Source organism: Choloepus didactylus, chromosome X, assembly GCF_015220235.1.
Source record: "Choloepus didactylus isolate mChoDid1 chromosome X, mChoDid1.pri, whole genome shotgun sequence".
Lineage (NCBI taxonomy): Eukaryota > Metazoa > Chordata > Mammalia > Pilosa > Megalonychidae > Choloepus > Choloepus didactylus.
The window spans coordinates 99839159-99848013 of NC_051334.1; the positions used below are offsets into that span (position 1 = coordinate 99839159).

The 8855-nt window shown below is 46.5% G+C and overlaps 1 pseudogene; it reads left to right on the forward strand.

The window, feature by feature from the left end:
• The first annotated feature begins 5341 nt into the window (after positions 1–5341).
• LOC119523454 lies at positions 5342–8478 on the forward strand (annotated as a pseudogene).
• The last annotated feature ends 377 nt before the right edge of the window (positions 8479–8855 follow it).

Below are 8855 nucleotides of genomic sequence, written 5' to 3' on the forward strand. Positions count from 1 at the left end.
AAGTGTGGACCACCTATCACTGTCCACATGTATGGGGACCCCCCAAAAAGCACTTAATTTCTCTAGGCTATATATTATAATCCTCTGGTTAGCCTTTCCTACTGGTAAGCTCAGTAGCAGCCCAGTAGGCATGTCTATGGATTTAGAGGCATATTTTGCAACCTCAGATAAGGGAAGTGGCCCAGTGAAGTCTACTTGCCATCTGGTGACTAGGATCTGCTTGTGACCAATGTGACCAAGTTGGTGAGGAAGCATTCTTGGTTTCCACAGTGAGCAGGAGAGGCAGGAATCTACAATGCCTTTAAGCTGTTATCTCATCATGGGCAACTGGAATTGCTGTGCCAACCTCCACAAAGTCTGGTATACTTGGTGTCCTGCTTTCTTATGTAGCCATTCAGCAGCCTTGCACAATGTTGGTTCCAGGCTATGAATTTTGCTAAAGCATCTGCTTCAATATTGCCAGGTAAAGAGTCAGTATTATGGGTGGGAACATGAAACACAGTTATCTGATGTTTGTGGCAGACAGCCCAGATGTCTTCCCACATTTCTTTCCCCCACAAGAAGTGGCCAAAAGTGGTCCATTGCTCTTGCTTCCACATAGCCATATACACTGTTAAGCCCTGGTACACTGCCCAATTGTCAGTACAAATAGTGCATCTCCTGGTTCATGAACAATGACTATCAATACTGCCCTTAATTCAGCCCACTGGCTCCTTTGCATAATCCCAGTTTCCCACCATATGGTGTCCATACTGGGTTGCATGGCTACTGCCATCCAAGTGATGGGCTGCCCATGTGCTAATGGGCATCAGTATACCAGGCAAACTCTGGTTTACTCCCACATCCATCAGTGGTGGCACAGAAACAGCCACCTTGGGGGAATCAGCAGGGAAAGGCAAATGTCCTTCCACATACAAAACTGGTCCTAGAATATCATGCATTTCTGCACTTAAGGGGATGTTGTTAAAGACACTGTGTTGCAGCAAGTAAGATTTCAATTTTGTCAAGAGTGCCCAGATAAGCACTTCTTGTTTGTTGTGTCTTTTATCTACCCCTGTATAGGGATGACATTGTGCAATGACCCAGAGCATTTTTGGGTTAGTGTTTCAACTTGCAGCAGGGCATTATAGGCAGTGCATAGTCATTTTTCTAAGGGACTATACTGTAGTTTGGCCCCTTTCCAAAGCTAATACCAAAAGCTGAGGAAAGCTTATTTTGCCTGTTGTCTTTGCCAGAAGCCCCACCCAAAGTCAACAACAGTACTGGCCACATCCAATTCACAGGGCACATTTGGGTTCAACCCCCATTAAAGCTTTAGACTGTGTGTTTTCTTTTCCTGACTAGGACATACAAAGGTCTTACAAATTGTGCTAAATGGGGTATAAAGAGCCACCAAAACCCAACGAACCATGGAAAGTCATTAGCTGTTTAAGAGTATGTGGGCTGGAATAATTTTGCACTTTATCAGCAATGGCAGAGAGAATAGTCTTAGTCTTACCTAACCAAACAGCACCCAAGAATTTGACAGAGTATCTTGGTTCTTGCAATTTATCCTGATTCACTGCCCAATATAAGCTTTCAAGGTGGGCCATTACAGCTTTGGCAGCAGTCTCAATTCTGCACGAGAGTTACTTGTTAACATAGCATTATCAATATAATGAAGAAAGAGTGACCTCTGCTGGAGGTTTCTACATTTTAAATCGTGGACTACTAGACCATGGCAAATAGTGGGACTATGGAAATATCTGTGTGGTAGCACAGTAAATGTCCATTGTTGTCCTTCCCATGTGAAGGTGAATGCAGGCTGGCTGTAAGGGTCTAAGGAAATACTAAAAATATTAGCAAAGGCTAAAACAGCATGGAACTGGACAAATTGCATACTTATTTCCTGTAACAATGTAACTGTATTTGGTAGAACTGCAAACAAAAGAATTGTTTTATTAAGCTCTCTATAATCAATAGTCATTTGCCAGGTTCCATTGGTTTTCCTTACTGGCCAGTCCAGGCTATTGAATGGGCTGTGAGTGGGGATTATAATACCTACTCTTTTCAAATCCTTAATGGTGGCAGTGATTTCTTGTCCCCTGGATACTTATATTGATGCATTGCCACTGGGTGTCTGGGGAGAATACCTTTACTGATGACCACTTAGTATGTCCTCTTTGGATGGTTTTGACCTCCCAGTACCAGAGACAGAATTCACATACAGTATTTTGCAAAATATTTTACAGGTTATCAATCCCCAATATATATTCTGGAATAGGAGACATGTACACTGTGTGTTTTGAGGAGGTAACTGGCCAATCTGTATTAGTAGTTGTTGTGTTGCTTTAATACTTTGGGCCCCTTATCCAGCCATGCTTAGCACTGGCCTCCCAGGTCATAGCCATTTCCCATATATTAAGGTGCATTCCACTCCAGTGTCTACTAAGGTCAAAACCCTATATTCATTAGTGGGGGACCAAAAGATAATTCATTCTCTATGTGTCCTCTGATCCCCAGTGTCCCCATATATTGTTCTTATTCAGGGATCTCAACCTACCCCCTATTCTAGGGAGAAGGAGTCCTCCCAGACCTCCTCAGCTGGGGTGTGGAGGGCTCTTTACATGGTATCAGCCATGTTTTTTTGGCTAGAATATATACTCTAAAGTCCTGGTTTCAAGCTTATTAAACCTCTGCTCATTGGGATCCAGCAGTTATTAGATGTCTCCACATTTGTCTATGTGACACCCAGTTTGGACCATCATGTCCCTTCAGGACATAACCCATAGCTCTGACTCTAGTTCACCTTTACCTTAGCTGAGCTGTCTCTCCCAGGTGTGCAATCATTTGAGCAGCCTGTGAGATGGGCTGTCCTATAAGTAGGCTAAGAATTGGCACCAAAGTCAATTACCAGTGATTGGGAGCAGAATGTAGAATTATCTCATTAATTCTTTTGGTGTAAGTTACAATATCTGATCCAATGGCATCTGCTATGTAAACTGTATGCTCCATCCCTAGTCCTCTCATTACATTTTGTAGTTTTTCAAAGGAATTCCAAAAGGGGGCTTTATGAGGCAGATCTCTTTCATGGGGCCACACCTCCTTACACTGAAATATAAGCCAGTTAAGTATCCAATTTGTTTCCATTTTAGGGGCTAACAGATATATGTATTGATGCACAGAAGGATGGGTGGTGAGAGAGGACAATTTACTCATATCATACCCTGAAAGCAGTACACCATCTGCACCAGAACCCCAAAATTGCAGCAACCAATTTGATAAAAGTCCTTTAGGACTTTGCCTATACGGAATCCCAATTTCTTGTAATTCAGAAGCAGTAAAATCTCACACTGTAACACGTATTCTTTGCTCAAAAGATGTGGCTGGGGCTGTAGCCACATCAATGGTGTTATCCCCATCCACCTGGGGCCCAGTTGGGTTGCAACATGCTCTGACATAATCTTATGTTTGACCAGAGGGCAAACAAATTTACACTTATCATCTTTATTCTCCCAGTCATAGTGGGAATCCTCATCATCTGAGGAAAAATCCACTGGGTTTCAAGCTTTGGGATCCCAATCAGGGGAAGTTAGAATACATATTACTTGAAACTTACATAACTTCCTCCCCCTTACCCTAGCATAATGACATGCTAATATTTCCAAATTTTCATCTACTCAGTGTAGTCTCTCATTTAAAGAATCTTTCAACTCCACTTAGGCTACCTGCTTATCCCTCTCTAACTTGAGTTCCTCTTTCAAGTGGCAAACTGCCACTTTGGCCATCAAGGCCTTTTCTGCAGCTACAGCTGCAGCAGCCCAGCAGCTTTCCTTTTTCTTATGAAATCCCAACTATCCTTAAGCCTGTTGCAGGAGGACTATTAGTCCAGCTGGGGAATTATCAGCATCTCCATACTCCCATACTCCCTCAGTGCTCCCCATTCATCTAGGAGGATAGCCACCCCTCCCCACATGGATGTTGCAGGCTATCCTGGAATCTCCCTGGGAAATCCTCCCTTCCCAGTATTCATGATTCCTGTGGCTGGTGTTTCTCTGGCCTCCTGCTGGCCAATCAAATGCTCCAGCCCAACTCAACCCCAAGACCAGAGAACACACCAGGCAAAAAGTTCCCCATGAATTTTAATAGGGACTTACTTACAGAAGGATTTTTCCCAATGGCAGCTGATTGGAAAGTGGAAGTCAATGATCTGCACAAACAAGAGGATGAGGAATACTTTATATAGTTCAGCAGATGCTCACTAGATTTGCTTACAAAGAGACCTCAGCTGAGTCACATGAATGTTCGTTACCAACAATGATTAGGCTCCATGACCTTCAGTGTCTGTGCTCTGGTCACACGGGATGCTGCATGCTCAAGGCACCATCTTTTTCCCTAAGGGAGGGGGAGTTCCAACCCTTGGGTTGCCAGATCTGTTTTTATGGATAAAGTCCTTTTCCTGGGGCTAAACTCACTAGATTTTTGCTTGTTTTTAGAAGGTCATATTTTGCTCTAATATTTATTATTCTCTAATAGTCCTTCAAGTATGCAATCTTTGGAAAGTCACAATCACTCCCAGTTTTTTACACTCTCAATTAAGTGAACTTCTTGGACAAATTTAAATTTAATGTATGCCAGCTCTAATATCCTCCTTGTGTTCTGCTATCTCCACCACATATGCCATACCTGGGGAATCAGACTGGTGACATTTCCTAATGCATCTCAAAGACAGGTTCCTCATTTTCCCAAGCATAACTGAGCAATCTTCATTCTTTCCATGTCTATTATCATCAAAATTACCTCCCTCATTTTCTGATTCTAAAAACTCCCCACAGAGAGTTGAAAACTAGTCCATAAGGCAATATTGGGGACTAGGTTATAATTGCATTCAAAATTATTCTTCTCAGATTTCCTATGCTTATTTCTCCAAAACTACCATGAACCAACACTTTCTCTCTTTTTTTGTCAGAAATTAAGGCTTTCATTCATATAAACATGCTACTGGAACACACAAGTAGATTGCAAGAAAAGTAATTCCACCAACAGTCAAGCAATGTGATTATTTTATGCTTTTTAAATAGGCTTTTATCACATCATATTTCTCCTACTTAACACTTCAATGCTGACCATGAATAAATTGTTTTATGCTTATATTCTTGATGTCTGTGTATACCTAAAATCTTTATATTAATTAGTAACTGTATAGGAATTGTATGTTTGTAATTTGTCATATTAATTAGCACAAATAGAATTACGGGAACATGCGCGTTCCAGCCAAAGAGGGGTAAATTTTCCCACTCCAGGAATTTGTGGTGGAGAGGGCAAATAATGACGGCTCTCCTGGCGCCCGGATACTTACACCATGTCGAGGTGCAAGCAGGCGAAACCCCAGCACACCAACTCCGAGGAAGGGCGAGCAGGAGCCGCAGCAGCTGACCTCGGAGTTTGCAGGTGCGGCCCCAGCGGCGCCGGCGGCGGGAGAGCTGGGTGCTCCAATGAACCCCCCGGGGAACAATGACGAAGCAGATGGGGCAAAGCAACTGCCAAGTGGCTTCGTCGAGACAAGACACACGTCTACAAGAAATGCTGTGCGGAGTTCTTTAACATCTCTGAGTTCTTAGTACACAAGAAAAATTACAGTAAAAATCCACCTGTTCTCATCATGAATGACAGTGAGGGGCCAGTGCCCTCAGAAGACTTCTTTGGATCTGTGCTGAGCCATCAGCCACATAGCCCAAGCAGCAAGGATGGTCACATGGAGAATGGGAGTAGCTCAGGGGACCTGAAAGAGAAGTCGGGTGCCGAGTCTGTGGTGTTCCTGAAGGCAGAGACAGCCCTGCTGCCCACACCCCAGGACATGTTATACACCCAGAGGCAAAGTCGCCAACACTAATGTGACTTTACATGCACTACGGGGTACCAAGGTGGTGGTAAATCAGCGGAGCATGGATGCCTTGCCAGCCCCCTTGCCTGGTGCCAGCAGCCTCCTGTGGGTCCTGGAGCAGATCCTGTGTCTGCAGCAGCAGCAGCTACAGCAGATCCAGCTCACGGAGCAGATCCACCTGCAGGTGAACATGTGGACCTCCCAGGCCCTGCACTCAAGTGTGGCGGGAGCTGACACCCTGAAGACATTAGGCAGCCACGTGTCCCAGCAGGTGTCTGTTGCCCTGGCTTTGCTCAGCCAGAAAGCTGGAAGCCAGGGTCTGTCTCTGGATTCCTTGAAACAAGCCAAGCTACCTCACACAAACATCCCTTCCACTGCCAGCTCTGTGTCCCCGGGGCTGACGCCCTTTGCCCTGAATCCAGACGAGATAAGGGTGCTCCCGAATGTCATGTACTGCCTCCTGGGGGCCCTGCTACCTCAGTCTCCAGGCTCTGTGCTATTTCAGAGCCCCTTCTCCACTGCAGCATTAAACCCATCCAAGAAAGTGAAGGGGAAGCCCCCGGACATCTCTGCAGTGGATGTCAAACCCAAAGACAAGGCCATTCTCTACAAGCACAAGTGTAAGTACTGTAGCAAGGTTTCTGGAACTAATAGCTTCTTGCAGATCCACCTCAGCTCCCACAGTGGAGAGAGACCCTATGCGTGCTTAGTCTGTGGCCACCGTTTCACCACCAAGAGCAACCTCAAGGTGCACTTTAATCGACATCCCCTGGTGAAGGCAAACCCCCAGCTGTTTGCCGAGTTCCAGGATAAAATGTTGGCAGGCAACAGCATCCCCTTTGCACTCTCTCTACCTGTACCTGTAGATGAATCGAGCTTCTCCTTAGACAGTGAACCTTTCCTCGTAACAGGGACACCCTCTGTAGCGCTACCTCAGAATATCACTTCAGGGACTAACCTCAAGGACCTCATGGGTGGCCCATTGTCCAATGACCTGCCACCTGGGCGGAGCCACACTACCTGGGGTGGGGCCAAATCATAGTTCCCCAAGGGTTGGTGGCTTCCAAGGGAGTGGGACCCCCGAGTCAGGGTCAGAGACTCTGAAATTGCAGTAGCTGGTGAACATTGACAAGTCCACCACTGAACCCAAAGAATGTCTCATCTGCCACCATGTCGTAAGCTGCCAAAGCTCCCTCAAAATGCATTACCGCACCCACACCAGAGAGAGACCCTTCCAGTGCAAAATCTGTGGTTGTGCCTTCTCCACCAAAGGCAATCTGAAGACCCATCTCCGGGTTCACTGAAACAACACGTTGATAAAGATGCAGCATTTGTGCCCTATCTGCCAGAAGTTCACTAACGCTGTCATGTTGCAACAGCATATTCGAATGCACATGGGTGGTCAGATTCCTACACCCCTCTTCCAGAAAGTCCCTGTGACTTTACAGGTTTGGAGCCAATGATGGTCGGGGAGAATGGCAGCGGAAGTGCCATTTGCCATGACGACGTCATCAAAAGCATTGACGTAGACGAAGTCAGCTGCCAGGATGCCCCTAGTAGCTCCTTGAAGGTCCCCACACCTCTTCCCAGCATCCACTCAGTGTCACCATCTCTGGGGTTTGCCCTGATGGTGACCCTGGATGACCCCGGGAAAATGGTGCACGTCCCCCCTGGCCTGCAGCTGCAGAGCAGCCGGGAAAACGGTTCGGCGGAGAGCAATGGCTTCACCAACGACTCGTCCTCTGGGATGGGAGACCAGGAGTATCAGGGCAGAAGTCCGGAAGCCCTGGAAACCATGTCCTTCCAGGCACTCTCTCCGGCCAATAGCCAAGCAGAAAGCATCAAGTTCAAGTCCCCGAGGCTGGAGGCATAGCAGAGAGCGCCGAGAACAGCCACCTGGAGATGGAAGGTCGGAGCAGTCTCCCACCAATGTTTATCTGAGTGCAACTAACCCACATCAAAGTTGAGTTTCCTTGCACGTTCGTTGGACCCTCTGCCCTGTCCTCAGGCATGACACCTTTACTAGTGGCCCAGCCTCGTCGGCAGGCCAAGCAAGACGGCTGCATGTGCTGCGGGAAGAACTTGTCGTCCGCGAGCGAGCTGCAGGTTCACGAGCATACTCGCACTGGAGAGAAGCCTTTTGTGTGCAATATATGTGGGCAAGCTTTCACCACCAAAGGAAACTTGAAGGTCCACTGTATGACACACGGGGCAAACAATAACTCAGCATGCTGGGGCAGAAAGCTGGCCATCTAGAACACCATGGCTCTGTTGGGTTCCAACGGAAAGAAGGTCTCTGAAATGTTTCCCAGGGACATCCTGGCACCTCTGGCAACCGTGGACCCGGTGGCGTGGAACCAGTACACCGCCATGCTCAACGGCGGCCTGGCCATGAAAACTAATGAGATCTCGGTTATCCAGGGTGGCGGCGGCGGCATCCCTCCCCTCCCGGTGTCCCTGGGGCCAGCTCTGTTGTGAGTAATGCCACCGTCTCCAAGGTGGATGGCTCCCAGGCAGGTATCAGTGCTGATGTGGAAAAGTCAGGTGCTCCCGACGGTGTTCCCAAACACCAGGTCCCCCACTTCCTGGAAGAAAACAAGATTGCGGTCAGCTAAGCAAAAGGGAGAATTCGTGATGAAGAAGTTCAGGCAGGCAAAGTGAAATCTCTAGCATCTGTATGGTGTATTTTTTAAAGAATCCACCTGTCTTCTGTGTGTGTGTGTGTGTGTGTGTGTGTGTGTGTGTGTGTGTTTCCTTACTGATGTGCACGGTTTACGTTGTGGCCACAACCTCAGGCAGTCCTACAATCATGATGTTGCTATGCTGCTTTGCAAAAACAAAACCAAAAACCCAAACCAAAAAAAAAAAAAAAAAGAAAAGAAAAGAAAAAGAAAACACCAAAAAAAAAAAAAAAAGAAAAAGAAAAAGAAAACATACCAACACAGCCACAGGCTAGATTTTTTTTCTCATTTTGGAAGGAAGCAGGTCTTGC